At 43.7% G+C, this 21,147-nt stretch overlaps 1 long non-coding RNA gene across 1 annotated transcript; it reads right to left on the bottom strand.

Moving 5' to 3' along the window:
- Window positions 1-983: 983 nt before the first annotated feature.
- Window positions 984-20,570, bottom strand: LOC129503817 (uncharacterized). Its single transcript, XR_008663250.1, has 4 exons — window positions 20,432-20,570; window positions 6,466-6,563; window positions 5,187-5,283; window positions 984-1,792 (listed from the first exon to the last, which is right to left on the bottom strand). It is a non-coding gene; the product is annotated as an uncharacterized LOC129503817 (long non-coding RNA).
- Window positions 20,571-21,147: the final 577 nt, after the last annotated feature.

Below are 21,147 nucleotides of genomic sequence, written 5' to 3'. Positions count from 1 at the left end.
ATTTCTCTATTTAGCTTAGGATGTGCGAGTGAAATAATCCTGATTCAAGATAAATTAAAAGACACTGACTTCCTGAAGAACTAGAAAATCATGAAATACCACAGAAATCCAGTCTGCAATGCACAGCCCTCATTAAATGCCTTTGAATAATTTTGCACGATCACACAAAATACTTAAGATGATAATGACCAAAACAGAAACATGATTTCTTTAAAAAAAAAAATGTGTTTAGTTTCTTTCAGAGTTTCGAGAACTGTTCCTTCCCCTCACCTTTGGCTTTAATGTCTACTCCTTATGGGAAATTGTGAGTCGGCTTGGGTGAGGCAAAGACACACATTCTTCTCTAGAAAGAACGGACTTGCATTCCTAGGAGTAAAATAAATTAGGCCCAGTTTCTCTGTCCATTAATTATGTGGAATAAACAGCCTTCCCCTGCTTGGAGAGAAGGACAGGAGACCAGCACAAATTTCCTCCTTAGACTCAGGGGAAAGATCACCTGACTCTCCTGGAGAACGCCTGTGGCCTGAGAGGGCTCAGAGGCGTGGAGCCGGCAAGGCTGTGCTGCCAGATGTTTGTAAGAAATCCACCGATAGACACAATCCCGTGAGACCAGCGGCAGAGGACTGCGGCATTGGCATTGCCGGGGGAGGCTACAGATGCAGCAGAGCACGCGGGAGAAGGGATTTGCATCCATTCCTGCCCCTGGGAAATTTCCCAGCCCTGAAGGCAGCCTGTAGAGTCTAGGGAATGTACTGCCCCCGGGGGTAATTAGGTTATTTTAGTTAGAGTCTTAGAACAGGCCAACAACATTACCCCGGGAGAGGGGGGCGGTAGGAGGGAGGCAAGGCGTGGCCCCGGGGGTCTGGTCAAATGGCACCAGCTGGGATTTCCAAGAGAATGGACCCTCACCATGGCCACTCTACAGGCAGGAGCAACACGCGAACGAGACACGGAGTCGGAAATGGTTTTTGGGTTTTTGTTGTTGTTTGTTTTTTATTCATCAGAGACACACACGGAGAGAGAGGCAGAGACACAGGCAGAGGGAGAAGCAGGCTCCATGCACCGGGAGCCCGACGTGGGACTCGATCCCGGGTCTCCAGGGTCACGCCCTGGGCCGAAGGCGGTGCTAAACCGCTGAGCCACCCGGGCTGCCCGGAAATGTGTTTTTGACCTTTACGCGCTTGTGACCAATACGGCTACTCATCATCCCTCGCTTCCTTAACAAGAGAAGCTTCGTTTTATTAAGGGATGCTGCGGCGCTCTGGGTTAAAACCGCTCAGCCTCCCAGAATCCACTGCAGCTAGGGGAGGCCACGTGATCCCCTTCTGACCAATGGGATGCAGGCAGAGGTTGCTGGCTCGGGCTTGGGGCAATCACGCGGCTCCGGCCTCTTGCCCTTTGCCCTTTCCTTCCCTTCCAGCGGTGAGTGCGGACTTCCGGCCGCCATCTTTCGCCGTGAGGTGTGTGGCCGGATGCGCGAGGTGCGGAAGCTGCCTACACCCTCGGCGATTCCCCGCGAGCGCTGCGCTGACCCGGGCCTGCCATCCCTGTACTTTCTATTACGGGAGTCGGATTTTTGCTCGAGCCGCTGTAGGTCGGGTCTGCGTTACGTGCAGCCGAACCTAACCCGGAACTGATGGCCATGTGAATCCCGGTAAATTCAGCAGCGATTTCCTGTGACGTGTTAGGCGTGCGACTCCAAAGAGGAGAAACCTGCCAACCTCAAAACAGCCACGAGCTAGTGCGGGAGCGAGGGTGACGTAAGAAAACCGGCATCGTGCAGTCGATGTGTCTGAAAACAACAGAGGTTTTGTTTAAAGTGTAAAATGGGAAACAGAGTCATCAACAAGCAAAACCTACTGGGGTGAGTTGTGTGGGATTCTAAATTATTCCCGTGCCTTATTGTACACGTGCACATATAGGTGACGCTGATGCGCACTGAACGTCCACCCTTCACACTAGGGATATAATCCGCCAAACCAGGAAGTCGCAGCTATTTTACCCTCCCTTAAGGACCACTTTACACTTGTTTATTTTCTCTGGTGGGGTCAGAGGACCTCCATGTCTCCTAGGTAAATTTCTCAAGCCTTGTCAATTCCTGACACACAGGAGAAGGCCCAAGAAGTCCATGGAAAAATAAACCGAGTCTAACCAGCAGTGGTAACAAAGGGCAGTCGGGTCTGAGGCACACCCTGAGGTGAAGGCCAACGGGCAGTAGCGGCATTTTCACCCACTTGCAGCCCCTGCTTCAGCAACTGCTGCCTCTGCCCGGCTCTGATGCGCCCTCCCTCTGCGGCTTCCTCTATCCCTCCGTCCTGCCAAGCTCCCCATCATACCTCCCTGCGCTCCTGGTTGCCCAGCTTCTCACCCACCATCTCTCCCTCTCTCTCCCTTATCCAGTCATCAGCTAAGGATGATGAATTTTTAAAAGGTTATTTGCTGCATCTCTTGAGAGGGGTTTTATCCAGGATTTTAATTTTTGAAGCTGATGATTGGATTAATTGATATTTTACAGAAACAAGGATAACTTGCATTTATTTATTTATTTTATTATTTATTTATTTATTTATTTATTTATTTATTTATTTATTTATTGAAGAGAGAATACATTCACTTGGAACAAAGTTTAGGAAGCTTGAAAGGATATGCACAAAGTCTCTCCCTCACATCTGTCTACCTTGCTCCCTTGCTCAGGGCAACCGCCTAGGTAGCCCCACTGAGAATTCTAGACAAGTATTGAGCTCAAGTTGTATTGCTGTGAGAGAAAGAGGGCGGGCGATGGCAAAGAGGGGAGAGAGAGAGAGATCTACCGGCTTTCCAGCTTCACCAGCTTTGTGTGTATCCTTGCGGAGCGACTTTATATTCAAGCAAGTATCTACACCTGTTTCCCCATTTTGTTCCATAAAAAGATGGCCATACTTTTTTGTACTTCTCTTTTTTTCCCCATTTAATATAGCTTAAAAATCTTTCATATCAGCACAGGAAAAAGCATGCTCATTCCCTTTGAGCTAAAAAAGTGTTCCCTTGCATAAAGGTATCATAATTTAGCCCTCTGTTGATGGACATTTAAGTTGTTTCCAAATTTTATTTTTTTAAATGATGATGTGATGAATAGCATTGTATATGAATCATTTCACAGAAAAGAGTATATTAGGATAAACATAGAAGGGAATAAAAAATAAGCACTTGGGATTATGGTAAGTATTGGGAAATTTCATAAAAGATACTGTTTTACATTTCCACTTACAATGTATGGCCATGCCTATTTCTGTAAATCCCCACCAATTTAGTTTATCAGACTTTTTGGACTTTGTCAGTTTGATGGGTAAAAGATGGTCTGCCAGTATATTTTTAATTAGTTCCCCTTATGAATAAGACTTTTTCATCTTTTTTATTTTATTTATTCATGAGAGAGAGAAAGAGAGAGAGACACACACACACACAGAGGGAGAAGCAGGCTCCATGTAGGGAGCCCGACGTGGGACTCCATCCCGGGTCTCCAGGGTCATGCCCTGGGCTGAAGACAGGTGCTAAACTGCCGAGCCACCGGGGCTGCCCAGATTTTTTCATCTTTTACACATTTCAGAGCTACTTGTATATTCCTTTCTATTAAATATCTATTAATATCCTTTATTATTTCTTCTATTCAGTTGGTAGTTTTTTTAGTTGATATTTTCCAAGTTCTTAGAAAAATTAAACATTTATCTGTGATACAAGATACACATTTTCCCCCAGTAGGTCATGTGTCTTTTGATTCTGCTTAACAAATATTTTTTACCTTGCAAAGATGTTTAGTTTAGATGTAGTCAAACATGTGAATCTTTTCATTTCTGGTTTCTAGGTTTTGTTTCATATTTAGAAAGTCCTTCTCTTGGAAGGGCAGTTTTTTTTTTACCTTCTTATTCATGCATTATATTACAAGTTAATAAGTTCTTTATCATGTGGCTGTTACAAGTTAGACAATGGCCAAGAATCAAAGATTGGGGGCAGGGAGTGAGTGAGAATCTAGATTCATATTTTCTCTACTTCTGGCTGTATTAGGCAAGAGGACTTAGAGTACTCTGATGTCCACCTCATCTACTTGTCTGCAGTGGGCAAGTGAACATGCCCACAGCTCTGCAGACTGAGTGTATGTGAAAGGAAGATGCTAAAATGCTTTGGTGACATGTGCATAAACATTTGAATTTCTTCTCTCAGCATATCATAGTGTCCTGTCTTGCTGGACATCTAGGTAATGTCTATCTACATATGTTACTGTTTGTGCTCAAAGAAGTTTCTGGCATGGGAGGTATAACAAAACTCATTACAGCTAAAAAAAAATGTTGCATGCACATTCCTTGGTTGAGCAGGCTTGAGAGAGAGCCAAATTTAGACATGTGTAATGAGGCACATATAACAAGCTAAGGCCACTCCGCCTCTTCCATCCTTCCTTTTCCCCAGCCACAGCCTCCCAGCCCTAAGGGTTCTAGCTCCTTCCTTCAGATGAGGTCATAGTCGCAGGTAGGCACCTGAAGTAGGAAAAGCTGCCCTCCTGCAGCATTGGAAAACCTCCACCAGCCAGGAAGGGCAGTTCTGAAGATGGCAGCGTCCAAATTTTTAGAAGCAACAGCCCCTCTCTAAGTGTCCTTACAACACCAGAAGACAAAGAAGCTGGCCACATACAAACCCAAACTCCACATATAAACCAAAGTATCTTGAGGATCACCACTCAGGCTTTTAAGATAAATCTTAAAGATCTTTGATCTCATTATTTTTAGGGCATTTTGAAACTGTGTCCTTCCTACACACAAGGTTCTAAACTGAGAGTAATGGCCAGAAGCCATTGGGTCATAAGATCACTCTAAGGATATTAGCCTCAGCCATCAGGTGCTCCCAGGGCTCGGGCTGGAGGAAAACAAATGATGGAGCTACTTGGGTCCAGAAGAACAGAGTGATGGGAAGCCACAGAAATCAGAACTAGGAATATGGGTGCTAGGAGGCCAGGGCATCTCAAGTCGGTGTCATTGACTGTATCTCTGTCATAGACAGATTCTTCGGGCAGACTTAGAAGTGGGGGCTCAGGAATGGAGTAGGTTTATTATACTCATGATAACAGCTCTGTGTGAGAACCCAGATGGTGCAGGCCTAGAGATGTTTGTCTGCTGCCCTACATTGTCACCAGCTGGATATGTGTTAGAGTCCTTTACCATTTGGAGCAAGGCACTGGGCTGGCGCATGCCACTCCTGATCTCAGGGTTGAGTTCAAGCCCCACAGTGGGTGTAGAGGTTGCTGAAAAAGAAAATCTGTAAAACAAAAAACAAAAAAAATGGGAGGGCATCAGTTACCACACAGGTGAGACAAGATTAGCCTAAAATCAGTTTTAAGGGAGCCCCCCTTGTTTCTGAGTTGGGTAGAGGGAAGAGGGGATTCATTTGACTCAGGGACTCAGGATTGATGAAGAAAATGCTGCGTCCAAGGAGAAGCAGATATATCCAAGGGAATTCTAAAGACCAGTCCTACTCTTCCCTGATTTGTGATTCAGATGGTTTGAGGACATTTTCTATTTGAAACTGTGGCAGTTAACTTGAGGCTTAAGTGCAAGTAGAGAGAGATCAAGAGTCAGGAGAGAGGGATCCCTGGGTGGCGCAGCGGTTTAGCGCCTGCCTTTGGCCCAGGGCGCGATCCTGGAGACCCGGGATCGAATCCCACATCGGGCTCCCAGTGCATGGAGCCTGCTTCTCCCTCTGCCTATGTCTGCCTCTCTCTCTCTCTATCATAAATTAAAAAAAAAAAGAGTCAGGAGAGAAATGGCTGTAAGATCAGCATGAAAGAAAAAGTGACCATCCATTAATTTGGCCACTGTTCACTGAACCCTGAGTGCCAGATATTATTTAAGGTGCCAGGGATATAGCAGTGAACAAAACAAAGTCCCTGCTCTCATGGTTCCTATCCTATATTCAAGTGGTGGTGACAAATGATAAACAAGATATGTATGTATTTTTAAATACATATTTCTATATGCATTTATATATATCTTCCCTTCATCCCTATCTGTTCTCTTTGCTGGCTCTGTTAGTACTTTTGCCTACTGCCAATCGGTAAGTAATGGAGTGGGGATGTTATTTGGGATAGGTGGTCAGAATGCTTTGTTGGTTCTGATGTGACATTTGAGCAGAGCTGGAATGAAGTGACAGAGGAAGCCATGTAAACACAGAGGGAAAAGTGTCCAAGGCAAAGGGCACAGTGAGCCCGGGGACAGGCAGTAAGGAAGTAAGGGAGTAAGTGTGGCATCATAAGGGATAAGATGACAGGTTGGAGGAGTGTCGTAGTGCAGGCCACAGGCCTTGCAGACCATGATAAAGGTGTAGGAATTTGTTTTGAGTGCAGTGAGGGGCCACTGGAAGATCATATAGTTGTCAGGTTATTGGAGGGCCTGAATGGCATTGTGCCATCATGTAAATGTGATGCTCCGGTGCAGTACTTACCTCCTAGCCTGAGAGGTCGTGCCTTCCACACCCCAATCTTGGGGGAACTGGTTGTGCCCTTCAGCCACTGATTGTGTACTTCTGGGCTGCAGCGGGGCCTGAAGAGATGGAGAAAGCCATAAAGGCTGCGAATTGCAGGCAGCTGGGGAGGGATTGCCTTGACCTCCTACTTGAGCTGCATCTTACACAAGTAAGTGGCTGTTATCCCAATGTTCAGAAAGCAGTTTCTGCTTCCTAGTTCCTAAATTCTTCCTCCTGACCTCTCTGTAAACCAGACTTCTGCTTACCAGAGCTCAGCAGGACACCTGCTATGTCCATCTTCTTCTGTCTAGAACAAAATACCAGTAGGCCCTTCATGAGCTTCTTCCTTATGTAGGAAGTGAGAAATCCCCCAAATTCCCCCTAAAGTTCAAGGACAAGCTTTGTCTATGGGAATTCAGACTCCATTGGGAAAACCCTGCACTCCACCTATGATTCAAATGCATTAGCAGATACGCACTACAAAGGAACCCAGATTCCAGAAGCTGATTTCTTTCACAGGTGCCCTTCCTTGAAGCCTTAGAAAATGCAGGTCGTCTTATACCATTTGCATGTTGTGTGCATGTGTGTGTTTATAACAGTAAGGTTTATTTCTTGCCTTATGTCTGTAGGATTGTGCTGTCCTCATTCTAGGACTGAGACTGAAGGCATAATCCCTGTGTGCAACATACTCCTCCTCCTCCTAAGTATTTCCTACTGATAGTTTTTGGAAAATAGGATGGAACTCTGTGCTTTCTTTTGCAGAATAAACCATATTGCCTGTCCCACATGACCATCTCACCCTTATCTCCCTGTTTTGTCTTTATCATAAAGTTCTTAAACCCACACGTCATTATGATATTGTCTGAGACCTAAGAGAAATGAGCTTGAGCCCCAGAACATGAAACAGTATGTTCAGTATAGTCATGTGTGTGTTCTGAGTAGAGGTAAATATGCATAAATATTCACCAAAGAGGTGGCATTATGAGTGTTTTTTATTTTCATCTTTTTCATGTCTATTTTCAAATTAAAAGATTAATTTAAAAAATCCTTACATACCAACTACCTGGAAATAATGTAAGAAAGTTATAGTCTCAGGGCGCCTGGGTGGCTCAGATGGTTAAGCATCTGCTTTTGGCTCAGGTCATGATCCCAGGGTCGTGGGACCAAGCCCCTTATTGGGCTCCCAGCTCAATGGAGTCTGCTTCTCCCTCTCTCCCCCTGCTTTTGCTTCTCTCTCTTTCTCTCTCTCTCAAACAAATAAATGAAATCTTAAAAAAAAAAAGTTACAGTCTCAACCTCAGTCTTTTCATCTAACAACTCTCTATGAGGCAGGGCCTTCTAAGTTCTGCCAACAAGTCCTCTTTCAAATAGAGCACGTGTGTGTGGTAAGCACTCATGGACTGATCCTCTGACCAGCCTCCTTATGTTAGGCACCTGTGTGTGGCTTAGAACCGTTCACACCCAAGAGCATAGAATCAGGAGAGATTTCAGAAATGATCTTGCCTGATTGCCTGCACAGTGCTCAGCTCTCCCTGCTGTATCCCTGACTGGGGCTCATCCAGTCTCTGCTTCATCACATCTCTGGATGGGGAGCACAGGGGCAGGATACCAGCTATTGGCGGACATTGGGCTTAGGTAGCAAGGTTTGCCCTGTAGAGTGGAAAGATCTATCCCCCCCTGAACTCCCACCCTCAGGTTCTCAGCCCCAGATCTCGGGCACTTCACAGCTCACGGGAAATAAAGGGGGACATACGGTAGAGAATGAAGTTCACATTGCTTGTCTTTCTGCTGTTTTGATTTAAGAATCTCTTTTAGTTTATCTTAGTTTCTCGTCAGTGCTATCTGGCACGACTCAAAGATTTGGCGCCTTCTCTGTGTCTCCTTTCTTATGTCCGTGGTTTCTTTCTCTCCTAGGTGAAAGATCATCAGCTTATTTCTCCCCGCTTCATTCTGGCCACTTTTCTTCAGCAGCCAGCCCTGCACCTTTATGTCCTACACTGTACATCACTGGCTTTCTTTGACGTTCCCCCTCCTGTCTTCATCACCCTTTTTCCTTTCTTCATCGCTCTTTCCCTTTCAGGCACATAGGAAAATACATTATAGTAATGCACCTCCAATATGTGACTCAAAAATAGTACCTAACTGTAAAACAAGTTTATGGAAAAACAGATTGTTTTGATTTTGTTTTTAGATTTTCACAGTGATGATTATTTCGTGTTTTTTCATTTTTATTGGAAAACACAACATAAAATTTATCATTTTAAAGTACATAATTCAGTGACATTAAATATATCCACAGTATTGTGCAACCATCACCACTCTCTAGTTCCAGAACTTTTGCATCACCCCAAATGGAAACTCTATGCCCATTAAGAAGTCCCACCCAATGCTCCCCTCTCCCAGCCTCCGGCAATAACTGAACCATGTCCTGTCACTATGGGTTTGCCATTGCCGGATATTTCATGTAAATAAAATACAGTATGTGGCCTTTTGTGTCTAACTTCTTTAACTCTGCATAATGTTTTCCAGCATGTTTTATCACAATTGTAGCATACATCAGTGCTTTTGATGCATTCATTCAGCATGCATTCATTTCTTTATATGACGGGATAATATTCCACTATGTGAATATACCAGTTTGTTTATCCATTCATTAGTTGATGGATATTTGGGTTGTTTCCATCTTTCAGCAGTTGTGAATAGTGTTGCTGAGAACATTTGTCTACAGGTTTTTGAACTTGAACATATGAACACAAATGCTTTTTTTTTTTGAAGTATTAATTTTTTTCTCCACAACACAGGCTTGTTTATTTGTTTCTTGCTGGAGGCAGGGATGGGTGTGCCGCTACTTTGCTGATGCCCTAAGCAAAGCTCAGCCTGTCCACTGGCAGTCTCCCATCTGTTCTCTGTTCTTGTGCCTCTTGATAATCTGTTTCCCTTCCTCTCTTTTCCCTGCACAAATTTGCATGTGCAACAATTCAGAATTCATACTGGCAAGTGGATTTTCTTCCTCTAGAGGTGTATATGTGTGTTTAATAAGTACAGTGAATATGTATAACTCAGAAAGGCCTTAGGCCTCAGTTCTCAGCTTCCCCTAACAAGGCCCCTTTCCAACTCAATTCCAGGAAAGCAGGCTCCAAGAGCTCAAGCCAGGAGAGGCCTTTCCTCAGGCCTCAGCTCATAAAGCCAAGGTGTGTCTGGGCCCCACAACTCTGTCAGACTTGGAACTTGAGCCTTCACTTGTTGGCTGCTGTCAGAGTTCAGTGCTCCCTGCCAAACCCTTGGAAAGCTAGAGGCCACAGAGAAGAGAGAGGCATCAGATTACTGCCTACAGAAATGTGGGGGCTGCCCTATCTGACATTCCCCATATATAGTGTCCACGCAAGCAACCACAGGCATCATCAGCATTTGGGATCACATCACAAAATGCGGTCTGGTTCTCAAAGATACAGATGCCATTGCTTCTTTCCCCTTTGCCTTCCCTACCTTTCTCCTGGGTTTGCCTCTCACCTCCCTCTCCCCTATCCTCTGCTTTTTTCAGATCAGTCTCTCTGTTGATTTCCCCAAATGCTCTCTAGTTCTCTCCTGTCCCTTTGATTTCCTCCCCTCCTTTCATCCTCTAAACTTTTTCTATCCACTCCGTCTCCTTGCTTTTCTCCGTGTGTCTTTCGGATCTGTTTCCTTTGACACTGGTCCCAGGCCCACTGCCAAGTTTCAGACCCATTAGTGAGGTGCCTTGCTGACTGAAACACAAATCAAGACTGATCCGGGTACAATTAGCAGCTGCTCGCACCTCATCTGGAAAGCATTAGCCAGCACTGAGAGGGAGGGAGGGAAATACTGATGCCAAACAGAATAGATCTCCTATTTTGGAACATGAAAGGATCCTGACCCAGTAGATGTGTAACTGAAAAAAAAAGATACGGATAGACAAAGAGGCCCTCCTGAAAGGCAAAGATGAGTGGCCCATTAACTGACTTTGGGTATCCTTTAGCATCTATGCAAGAGATATAGATTTCTCCACATTGGACTCAGGTCTATGACTATCATCCAGGAAAAAGGCTGTCTGTTCCATTTAATTGGGATACTCAAACACTTGTGTGACCCACGAGTTTTCTGCTTCTGCTGCATATTGTGTTATCTTCATACTGCTAGAGGTCTAATGTGCTCTAAGAATCACCTGGCACTGAGTTAAAAATACAGATTTGGATTCACTAGGACTGGGGAGGGGTCTGAGAGTCTGCCTTTATAACAAGCTGGTGGGTGAACCACACTTTAACAAAGGCTCTAGGACAGTTCAACTCTTATGGCTTTGGTCAAATGCCTCTGCTAGGGCTTCTCCCAGTACCCTTATCCTCCGCTTTTTTAGAACTCAAAATTATAATTAAGGATAAGTGATGTAATTAGCTGTTTGATGCCTATCTTCCCAACTCAAATGCAAGCTGCCCAAGGGTAAGAACCAGGCCTGTTTGGTTCACCTCTGCATCCCCAGTACCAGCCCAATGTGTTGCATATAGTAGGTGTTCAGTAAACATTTCACAAGTGAATGACCCAGCTTAATCCCCCAAAGCCCTCAAAAATCTCTCCTCTTTATGAAAGCCTTCCTAGGTTAGCAGTCCTTATTTGTATCTGCCTGGTGGCATTTGATGATTTCCCATGTGATTTAGCCCTGCAGCTAGATCATTAACTGCTTGAAACTGAGACTTTATCTTCTGAGTTTCTGAACTTTTTTTTTATGTCCCTTGGAGAAACCTCCATCCCCCTCACTCCCACCCCATCTTAGTACTGGCTTGCTCTAGTAGGCATTTAGTGTTGGTTGATTGAGAGACCCTAGGATGATGCCAAGTTCTATTTAGACCTCAATTATAATGCCCAAAGGGTGGCTGAATTTTGGCTGGGCCCAAAGCCAAGGTTTTACATGCTCCAGTGGAAAAACCTTTAATACTACCTAACACATTCATAGGGTGGGAAGGCTGAGACATTATGTGTACACAAAATCAAGAGATGTAATATTGTGAGGCTCCCAAAGCAGTTATAAATCAAGCCACTCCAGAGGGTTGACTGCACAGCTGTGGCCATTACGTCACTCCTATTTTCTCCACTGAAGATGATGGCTCACACTGTAGGGCTTTACTTGCAGGGGTGGGGGCCATTCTTTTCCAGGATTAGGCAGACCATTTATCTTGGAAATAACAGAAATCTGGCTCACAGCATCCTGCCGTAGATAGAAGAACTTGATTTTGTTTGGGATTCATCAAATGTCCTAACTATTTTTCAAACATTGAGGTCTTCATGAAACCTAGGGTGCTTTTGTCAAGCACTTTCCCCTCGTAATTTTAAAATGTGTGTATTTTAAGGGACATTTAATGCATGTGTTTTTTATTTATTTACCCTTCAATCATCAAAATACTGTTATGCAAGACCTGTTTGATGTCTAAGAAACTTTATGAGCATTATTTGTATGTTTAAAAACCTTGCTTTCAGGGTAAAAAACAGGAAGTTGTGTTTTTCTAAAAACACATTGCCTTTAACACAAAAAGATTTGAGGTCCTTTCCAGAATCCTAATTTCCCAGGCTCAAGGGGTTTACAGCCAGTACAGCCCAAGCTCACATCCCTGTCTCTTCAGGGAATGAAAGCATAGCTGGAAGTCCCAGGCTTGGCAAACACAGGCTGCCACACTTGATGGAAATTTCTGACCTTTCCAATACCCAACGGTGACAAAGCTTAATCTGTCTGGAGACTTCCAAGCATATTTTACAACCAGTACCCCAGATGTATGTTCAGTGTGTATTCTGTAAAATGCCTAGCTGTGGCCTGATTATCTTCTTAAGCAGATAAGACATAAATCTCAGGGTGTTAGAGACAGCTTTTGAAGTTTGAAAGTATTTGGCAAAGAAAATCCGCCAGAATGCAGCTCAAAGATGTAATTGTATCGGGTGTATTTTCAGCGATCTAACTGATCTCAGGATGGGACATGAGGCACAGAATGTCGGATATCCCAGGTGGTCTTTTAAGGCCCTGACCCAAATTGGCCCTAAAAACTGAGAGCTACCACTTTGGTCTCTGAGTTCTGATACATGTACAGGTAAAATGGATAGAGTGGGTGAATTTCAAAGCAATGATGATGGATAAACACACAGTTTGTATGTGATATCTTGTAGAAACACAATGAGTGAGCAATAGAAAATATAAAAAGAGATTCTGGTGGAAGAAAAACTGCAGTGTGCCTAAAACAAAGGAGAAACTCCGTGAACAGTTACTGAATGAGGAGTGACTGCATTTTGCTGAGAACAGATAACAGGAAATCTGGACTCATGGCTGTCAATTCAAATTTTCTTACCTGTTCCAATGCAGTGACATGGAAGTTTAGGGTAACAGAACAGAAAAATGCTGCTGGGCAGGGAGCAGTGGCCTATGGAAGCGGTAAGAAGCAGAGGCATAGGGAGGCTGATGTTCCCCAGGCCACATGGCCAGCCTCACCATTATCCTCCCTCCTCTGCAGCCTTGAAGCCCAGCCTAAAAGAAGAAGCAGAGCTTTGCCTGGGGATTGAGTCTCCCAGGAATGATACTCAGCATCTGAGTTAACCACTCAGCAGATATCACTGAAGGGCCAACCATCTGTCCAGAGTGACAGCCATTCCAGAGCCACAATGGTGGCAAAGATGCAGTCCCCCAGCCCCCTCAAAGTTCACAGTGTGGCAAAGGCAAGTGGCCAGCTTCCTGCCTGTCCAAGATTCAAGTGAGTATGGATGGGAACAGCAGGACAGAGGAGAGATGAGCGAGAGATGGAATCAACAGCACTACCCCTGAACAGATGTGAGGGGCAAAGGAAAAGGCAACATTAAGAACACCATTAACATTTCAGGTCTCAGCTTCCCAGAGGATGGTGGTGAGACTAGCACAAATGGAGATTATGGAGGAGAAAAGCAGTTGAGAGGGAAGATGCCAGGGTCAGCTTGAAACCTACCTAAGTCTGGTGGGACATCTCTAAAATGGCACTGGGGAGACTTTTCTCTGTTTATTTTGGGAGAGAAAATGGCTGCCTCAAAGGTTCCTACACCAGCAACAAAATGGAGAGGAGAATGAGCTTGAAGGGGCTCCATTCTTGACTGATTTGCCACCCAGAGACCAGCAGAAATAGTTGGCTCTCTTGGCCTGGACATGCCTAGATCAGAATTAGCACAGCAGTCTGCCTCCCTTCTGATCACCATAAATGTTCTTAGGATGAAAGAAAAGAGCAATCTCACACTCCATTAAGTAGGTCAGATGTGTGTGCTTCGGTGGGTAGTGGTGAATCTACATATGGAAAAATGTATTCAGAAATGCCTGACTCCAGCACTGAAATTCCATGGCACACATGGAAGGAATTGAGGAGATAGCCAAACTGACAAATATTCCACCCACGCTGTGTAATATGGTGTCCTGATGCATTTGGAAACTGAAGAGTAACATAACATGGTGGGAAAAACCTCCATAGCTTAACTTGGAGACCTTGAGCAAGACTACATTCTTTACAGGATTTCTGTATCACTAAGAACTTCATCAACTCCTCAGTATTCTGCAGAGTAACCATAGATGATCACCTCTGGCTATCTAGAATGCTTTGGCACATTCATTGTTTTGAAGAGCTAAACATTTCAGAGAGCAAAGGGTTTATCCTTTAAGCGCCTAAACTTTATTTCTGTGATTTGGCATGAAATCTTTCCCTAAGGTATATAACTTTTCTTCTTACATGTGAACTTAATTTCACTCGAAGAATGCCAGTTACAAACTATGCTCTAATAAGAAATGTGCTGGATTGCAAGTTCCTTGAGAAATAAGTACATGCAAAAACTGGTGAAATCCAAAGGTCTATGGTCTATTTAATGGCATCACACTGATGTTCATTTCATCACTTTGATAATGGATTTTACTTATGTAAGATGATATTGTTGGTGGAAGCTGAGAGAAGGCTACATGGGAACTATTTCTGCAGCTTTCTGTGAGTCTAAAATCATCCAAAATAAGGTTTTTTTTTTTTTAAAAAAAAGTACCTTGATTCAATGATCAAGTAGATGAAAAGAAGAAGGAAAAAAGGAAGGGGGAGGGAGAGAAGAAGGAAGGAAGGAAAGACGGTGGGACTTGGGACCTTTAGAGACCTAAAAAGCTATATGGGAGAGAGTGTGGAGTATCAGAAATGTGGAGGCTTTATATGCAGGCAGGCTCTGAGGTCATACCCCCTTCCTAGCTTTGTGACAGATTTCTTAAACTCTGTGAACCTTCATGTTTACCTTTGTAATATCAAGGGTAAACATACACCCTGCAGAAGACTGCTGTGAGAATTAAACAATATGCCCAGTACACCCAATAGATGATGCATCACCCAGTGGATACTCAATGAATTACTGTGTTCGAAGTGCCCCTTAATAATGTGTGGTTATAATTCTCCGTCTTGTTTCTGTAGCTCTGATTACCAGTCATCGGGATTCAGCCCTCACACTTAGTGCTCTCTGCATGCTTCCCTGTTTAATTGGCTGCTCCTCATCTGCTGTGAGCTTAATATAGTTCTATATACAGTATTAAATAGGCTCAAAAAGAGAATCTCATCTGTGAGTAAAGTATTTTTGTTTCAGCCCACAGACATTAATTTTAGCTGCTCAGAAACCTTTTCCTTTTGGCTTTCCAGTTTGGGGCTGAGTTCCAGATGAATGAGATCACAATATTAATAATAACCACCATTTATTGATCATTATAATGCTAACTGGACTGTTTTTTACATACATTATCTCATTTAATTCTCAACACTACTGTATGAGGTAACTATTTTAGTCACTCACTGGAGAGTGAGAATGTCATTCCTTGTCTGAGGGGCCAGAGTTAATTGTCTCCACAGCTGACATCACAAGACCTGGCTAACCCCAGAGCCCAGGCTCCTGTCACAGAGGATACTGTAACAGCTTCCTATTCCTTCATCACCATCGAAAGTGCTTTTAAATGGCCCGCCCAGTCCTTAGAGTGGAAACTAAGCCCCTTTGGTGGAGAAGCTAAAGGGGAGGGGAGTAAGAAGAAGGGAGGAAAAGAAATTAGTAACCAAGAATCTAGCTCTTTAAAAAACTTGGGAAGACAGCAATATTGGAAACAGCCCTGTTTTATACTGTGTTGAGTGTTTTAGTAAAAACAAAAACAGGGTTTCCCCAAACTGCCTAAAGAAAGAAAACTTTCTTAGAGAAGGTTTCTTCCTTCTATATCCTGAGACCTCTCATCTCCTATGCTGAATCTACCTCCTCAGGCACAGCACAGCCAGTCAGGAAACATCTCTCACAGGACATGAAGCTGTAGGATTTGAATTACATAATTTCTCTCTCTCTAGGCAGTCTCTTAGGAATTGTCTACTATGCATTTTGAAGACTTCTTGTGTTTGGTGAGAAGACATCTGAAGAAATGCTAATGATCTCGCCAGACATCTGTATGTGTTCATTGCTCAGAGCTTAAGCCCACAATGGGAGCCATGCTGGTAGACACAAAAGAAGGAAAAGAAGGTAGAGCATTGGGCTAAGAGGCATGGCATGGAGAAAATATGCCTATTCCATAAGAGCAGAGGCCAGAATCCAGCAAAGTTTCAGACCTAACAGCTGTAAAGTCAGAGGAGTCCTCAAACAGAAAAGGTTGCTGGGCCTTGGCACATATTTTGCAATGGGTTGTGGTGTGAGGGATGTTTGGAACAACTGTAAACAGGAACTGCTGTGTCCTTATTAGGAATAATCACTTCTTATTAGGCAGAGAAATGGCTGTTGACACTGCTTGTGACCCCCTTCCTCTCTCCGGGCCCCAGCCTATCCTCCCCATTGCTTCTGTAAGAACCCACTGAGGCTGTACATTATGATCACTCATGGAGATTGCTGCTCGGCAGGGCCCAAGAAAAGAAAAAGCCAGAGATTCCATCTGGCTGGGTCCACCTTGATCCCAGCTGCTCACAAGAGCTGTTTATTCCTACCAACACTGAGCCTAGTGTGGCCCTTCTCCCTACAGGGTGGCCTTAAGAGCTGTCCAGCAGGCCTGGCAAATTTTGTCAAAGCCAGAACACTGGGCAAGATTTCAGGGGGGGTGGGTCCGAGTGCTCAGCAGCCTGGATTTGGAGAGGCAAGAACTCAGCAGAAGGTAGAGGCTATGGAAAGAACAGGTTGGTGCCTCAGCTTCCTTGATGTCAAGGGCATATAAACTGTCAGGTGCCAGTGCCAGAGGTCATTGCCCAGGGGTCACTTTGATCCAGTTTCATCTCTACATAGGTAGTTCAAAGTATAGGCTGTGGTGACAGACGGTATGGGTCAAAATCTGGCTCTGCCTCTTTTTAGATGCATGTTACAGGGGGATAAAGTAAGACTTGGCAAGTAGCTGAATGAGAGGAAACAAAGAGCCTTTTAGAAGTCTAGGCATAGGCCAGACTACCTCAGAGGAGGTGAAGGTCATTTATAAAAATTTGAGATTAAGGAGACAGCAAATTTAAAGATGAATGTGAAGTCAGTTTTTCACATTTTGAGTTTCAAGAGCTACTGAAATAATCAAATGAAAATGCCAAGTAGGAAGGACGAAAAAATGAAATGGGAGTTTAGGAGGGAGGTTAGAACTAGATTCTTTTTGGGCAGCCCAGGTAGCTCACTGGTTTAGCGCTGCCTTCAGCCCGGGGCCTGATCCTGGAGACCTAGGATCGAGTCCCACGTCGGGCTCCCTGCATGGAGCCTGGTTCTCCCTCTGCCTGTGTCTCTGCCACACTCTCTCTCTGTCTCTCATTAATAAATAAAACTTTTTAAAAAAACTAGATTTTTTTATCATTTATCATGCACAACCCTACTTTATTTCGTATATTTTACCTTTAGCAATATAATGAACACTATGAACTTCTAGTCCATCTAATCATTACCAGTAACCCACACCTACTCAGGTGTGCATCCATATCCCATTCTTTCACCTCAGAGGAAACCGTGATCGTGAATCCTTGTCCAGAATTCCTTTGCCTTGTTTTATTGCATATATATTCTTGTATAAAAAATAAATTGACTTTGCTTGTTTTTGAACTTTATAAAGAATTAATACTATAGTGTCTTTTGGAACTTGCTTTTGTCACTTAATCTTATGTCACTGAGATTCATACATGTTATGTGTAGATGAGCATCATTAAGTTTCACTACTATATAACATTTCATTGTGCGAAAATTCACTTTGTATTACCTAGTGTCATTGGGCATATAAATGTTTCCAGTTTTTTTGCTATTCTGAACAGTGAGCTAACAGCTGTAAAAGGCTGTTATGAGCCTTTTCTCATGTGTCTCCTGGTGCATAGGTGTAGAATTACTCTTGGGCTTATACTGAGGAGTGGAATTGCTGGGTCATATAGCATACAGATGTTCTGTTCTTCAAGATAATGCCAAAGTATTTTTCAAAGTAGTTGTGCTAATGAGATGAAGATTGGAGAGGTATCATTAGGGCAACTATTAGTCATAGAAGCAGTTGACTTTGTCCAGGGAGATAGTATAAAGCAAGAAAAAAGAGATTATAGTCTGATTCATAAAAACATGTACACTCAAGTATTCATAGGAGGAAAAGGAGCCAGATAAGGAAACAGAAATGGGTGTTAGGAGCAACAGGTGCCGGCGGTGGCGGGGAGCACTACCAGGAAAGAAGAGACCCAAGTACTCCAAAAGAGAAGAGTTCCTTAAAGACTGGGTAACCAACATCAAAGGATGCTGCAGAGATGAGAAGTATAAAGGTAAAGAAAAGGTCAGTGATCTTTAAGAAAGCTATTTGTGGTTTTGTTGACTGCTGAGGCTGGATGCCAGATTTCAAGAGATTTACAGGTAAGTGTGGAGGGTAGAGAAAAATACTGTAATTATAAATACCATTTGGACAAGTTTGACAGTTGCGAAGTAGATGTAGAAAGTTAGAGAAGATAATAGAGCTGAGACATGATTTTTTATTTTTTAAGGATGGGAAAGACTTGACATGTTTATAGATTCAGAAGTAGAAGCCAATGGAAAGGAAGAGATTGAAGCAGTAAGAGGTTCATTGTAGAGGAAAGTCTTTTAAGGATTGGGCGAGAATAGAATCTAAAGTGCAGATTTGTTCTTACCAGCTCTATTTCTCTGAGCGAGGGAAGGTTTTTTTTAAAAGCTTTAAAATGCATCAGAAATTACCACCATCATGGCAACTAACATTTTTTGAGTGCAACATTAAAAGATTCTTTCCTAAGCACTTAACACATACTGTCTATCTTGTATAATCCTTGGAACAGTTCTATGGCATGGGTACTTTTTATCATCTCTATTATAATTTTCATTTTACAGAAAAGGAAACCAAGACTTAGCAATATGACTAGACCAGGCAGCAGATTGAGGCCACGTGCTCTGAATTATTAAACACAAGCTGGGAATTAGGAAAGTGGAACAAGCTTATGTGAGATGGCAAAAGGTTTAGGACTGAAGGAAATCAGAGATGTAAGAAGAATGGAAGAGGTTCAGACTAGGCACCATTGGTAATATGATAAGGAATTGGGGGAAGAGGAAAGAGAAGTAAACTTATGGAGCTCCTGTTTCAGCCTAAGTGCTAGGCCCTTTACATACATTGACTTATTTCAATAGAAATAAATAGAGAACTAAGAAGTAGCAAGGGCCCAGTGGAGATTAGGAAACATCCAAGTGTAATGGAACTACACAGTCTGGATTTTCTCCAGTATGCTCAAATGCCAGGAGCAGGAATAGGAGGACCGTGCAGTTGAGCAAGGGTTGGGGATATACATAGTGTAAGCCAAAAGGCAATAGGATGGATGAGACCAAAAAGAATCACTTCCTGGCTAATGTGGGGACCTCGTGGGGAAGAAGACAAAGTCATGGGGGTAGATGAACTGAAAGGGAGGGGAAGATAAAGGGACTGAATTTCCCAAAGGGGGAAAGAGCCAGTTTAGCACTGGCATGAATGGGAGAGAGTGGGAAGTGAGAGCGTGAGGCACAGCAGCGTTCCTGGTTTGGGATCTTAAAGACTGAGCAGCTGAGTGCTGAGCAGTTTGCAGTGTGGTCACCGGGGTGGGGCTGACAGAGAATAGAATGTAAGTGAAGATCACTGAGACTGGGAAACCAGAAGCCTGGGCTATGCACTTTTCAGTCTATGTTATATAATCTTCATGACCACCAGTGAGGTAGGTGTGACTAGAGACATTACATTGATAACCAAACTGAGGCTCCCCTAACTGGGAGGAAGTGCTGGGATTTGAATTGAATCTTCCATGCCTGCAATTCCTACTCACTATCCAAGACTCAGTTCAGATGTCCTCCGTTAAAACTGAGCCAGGTGCCCTTCTGAGATTTCATGAATCTTTCTATCCCCTCGTATTGCAATTGTTCATTTATCTGTCCTTCATTAGTATATAGGACGATGACTATATTTCCAGTGCCTGGTACCATTTCTGGTCCAGAATGGGCTCAGTAAAAGTTTATGGAAATAATGTATTTGAAAACAATAGACTGAGACATACAAGCCAGGAGTCTCTATTTCTAACATTTGGACTTAAAGTCCTGGTAAGTTTGGTTTGAGGAAAAAAAAAAGATTATAAAAATAAGATCATTGTGGCTAATAGAAGGGCAGCCAAGAGAAGCAATGAGAAGGGGGCCTGGGAAGGAGTGGGCTTATGTGGATAGGAATGCATTAATTAATTAATCAAAAGCCCAGTTTTCTGGGAGGCCACCAGATACAACTCGAGTTTATCCTACCTCCATCACTCCCCTCCTCACCATAGCCTGACCCCAAAAGAAGGTAGAAAGGTTATTCCCCCTCTTCTACTTGCCCACCACAGCCTTGCTTCATTCCACATTCTTCATACCAACCTTTCCTTTCGCTGCCCCCGAGCTCCTCCCTTCACATGCATCCTCCCACGCCCCCCCCCACCCGCTCCCCACCCTGCCATACACACACACTCACTCATGTCATTCCATCCCCAGATGAGCATCTCTGCTTGTTCTCTCCCTGGCTGCAGCTCCTTGCTTTCCCAGACTGAGAAGAGAAAGCCTGTTTTCAGTTAAGCTTTGGTCACACACAGATGCCTTTTCCATTACTCTTGTTTTTCCTCTTGAAGTGTAACATTTCTAATTAACTCTCCACAGGGGAGGAGGCCCTGTGTTAATCAGCCCCACGTGAGGAGGGCAGGGTCCTTAGAGGCCAACCCCACATTGCCTATAGCCAACCCCTGAGCAGGCTGCAACAGGAGCTTCCTTTGCTTTGGGGTAGGGATGGTGACCCTGTGGACACAGTTTAAAGGCATGTCCAGGCTTGCCCACCTCTGTGGCTAAGATCTGTGAAATGGACACTCTTCCAAGCTCCTTTACTGACTTCTGACAGCCCAAAGACACCAAGTTAACCTTGTCTAAGGACATGGAATTTATCTTGGTTTATCTTAGAACCTAGGGGAAGAGTTAGAAAATAAGGACCATAATTGGAGTTGTAAAAATCAAAAGGATCTCCTCCTAGATCTCTACTTTCGTATATGTCTAAAGCACAATTTCCCCCACAAATGAGGCTATTACTGAAAATGTTATGGAGATTTCATATTACTGCCCATGTGATATAAGAAAATACACAAAGCTGCTTTGAAATCTGGATGCTGAGCAGTTGCCTTAGTTCAATTATTAGACCCCATG

The sequence above is a fragment of the Nyctereutes procyonoides genome, unplaced genomic scaffold (genome assembly GCF_905146905.1).
Source record: "Nyctereutes procyonoides isolate TBG_1078 unplaced genomic scaffold, NYPRO_anot_genome, whole genome shotgun sequence".
Classification (NCBI taxonomy): Eukaryota; Metazoa; Chordata; class Mammalia; order Carnivora; family Canidae; genus Nyctereutes; species Nyctereutes procyonoides.
This window is presented reverse-complemented; position numbering and strand designations above follow the sequence as displayed.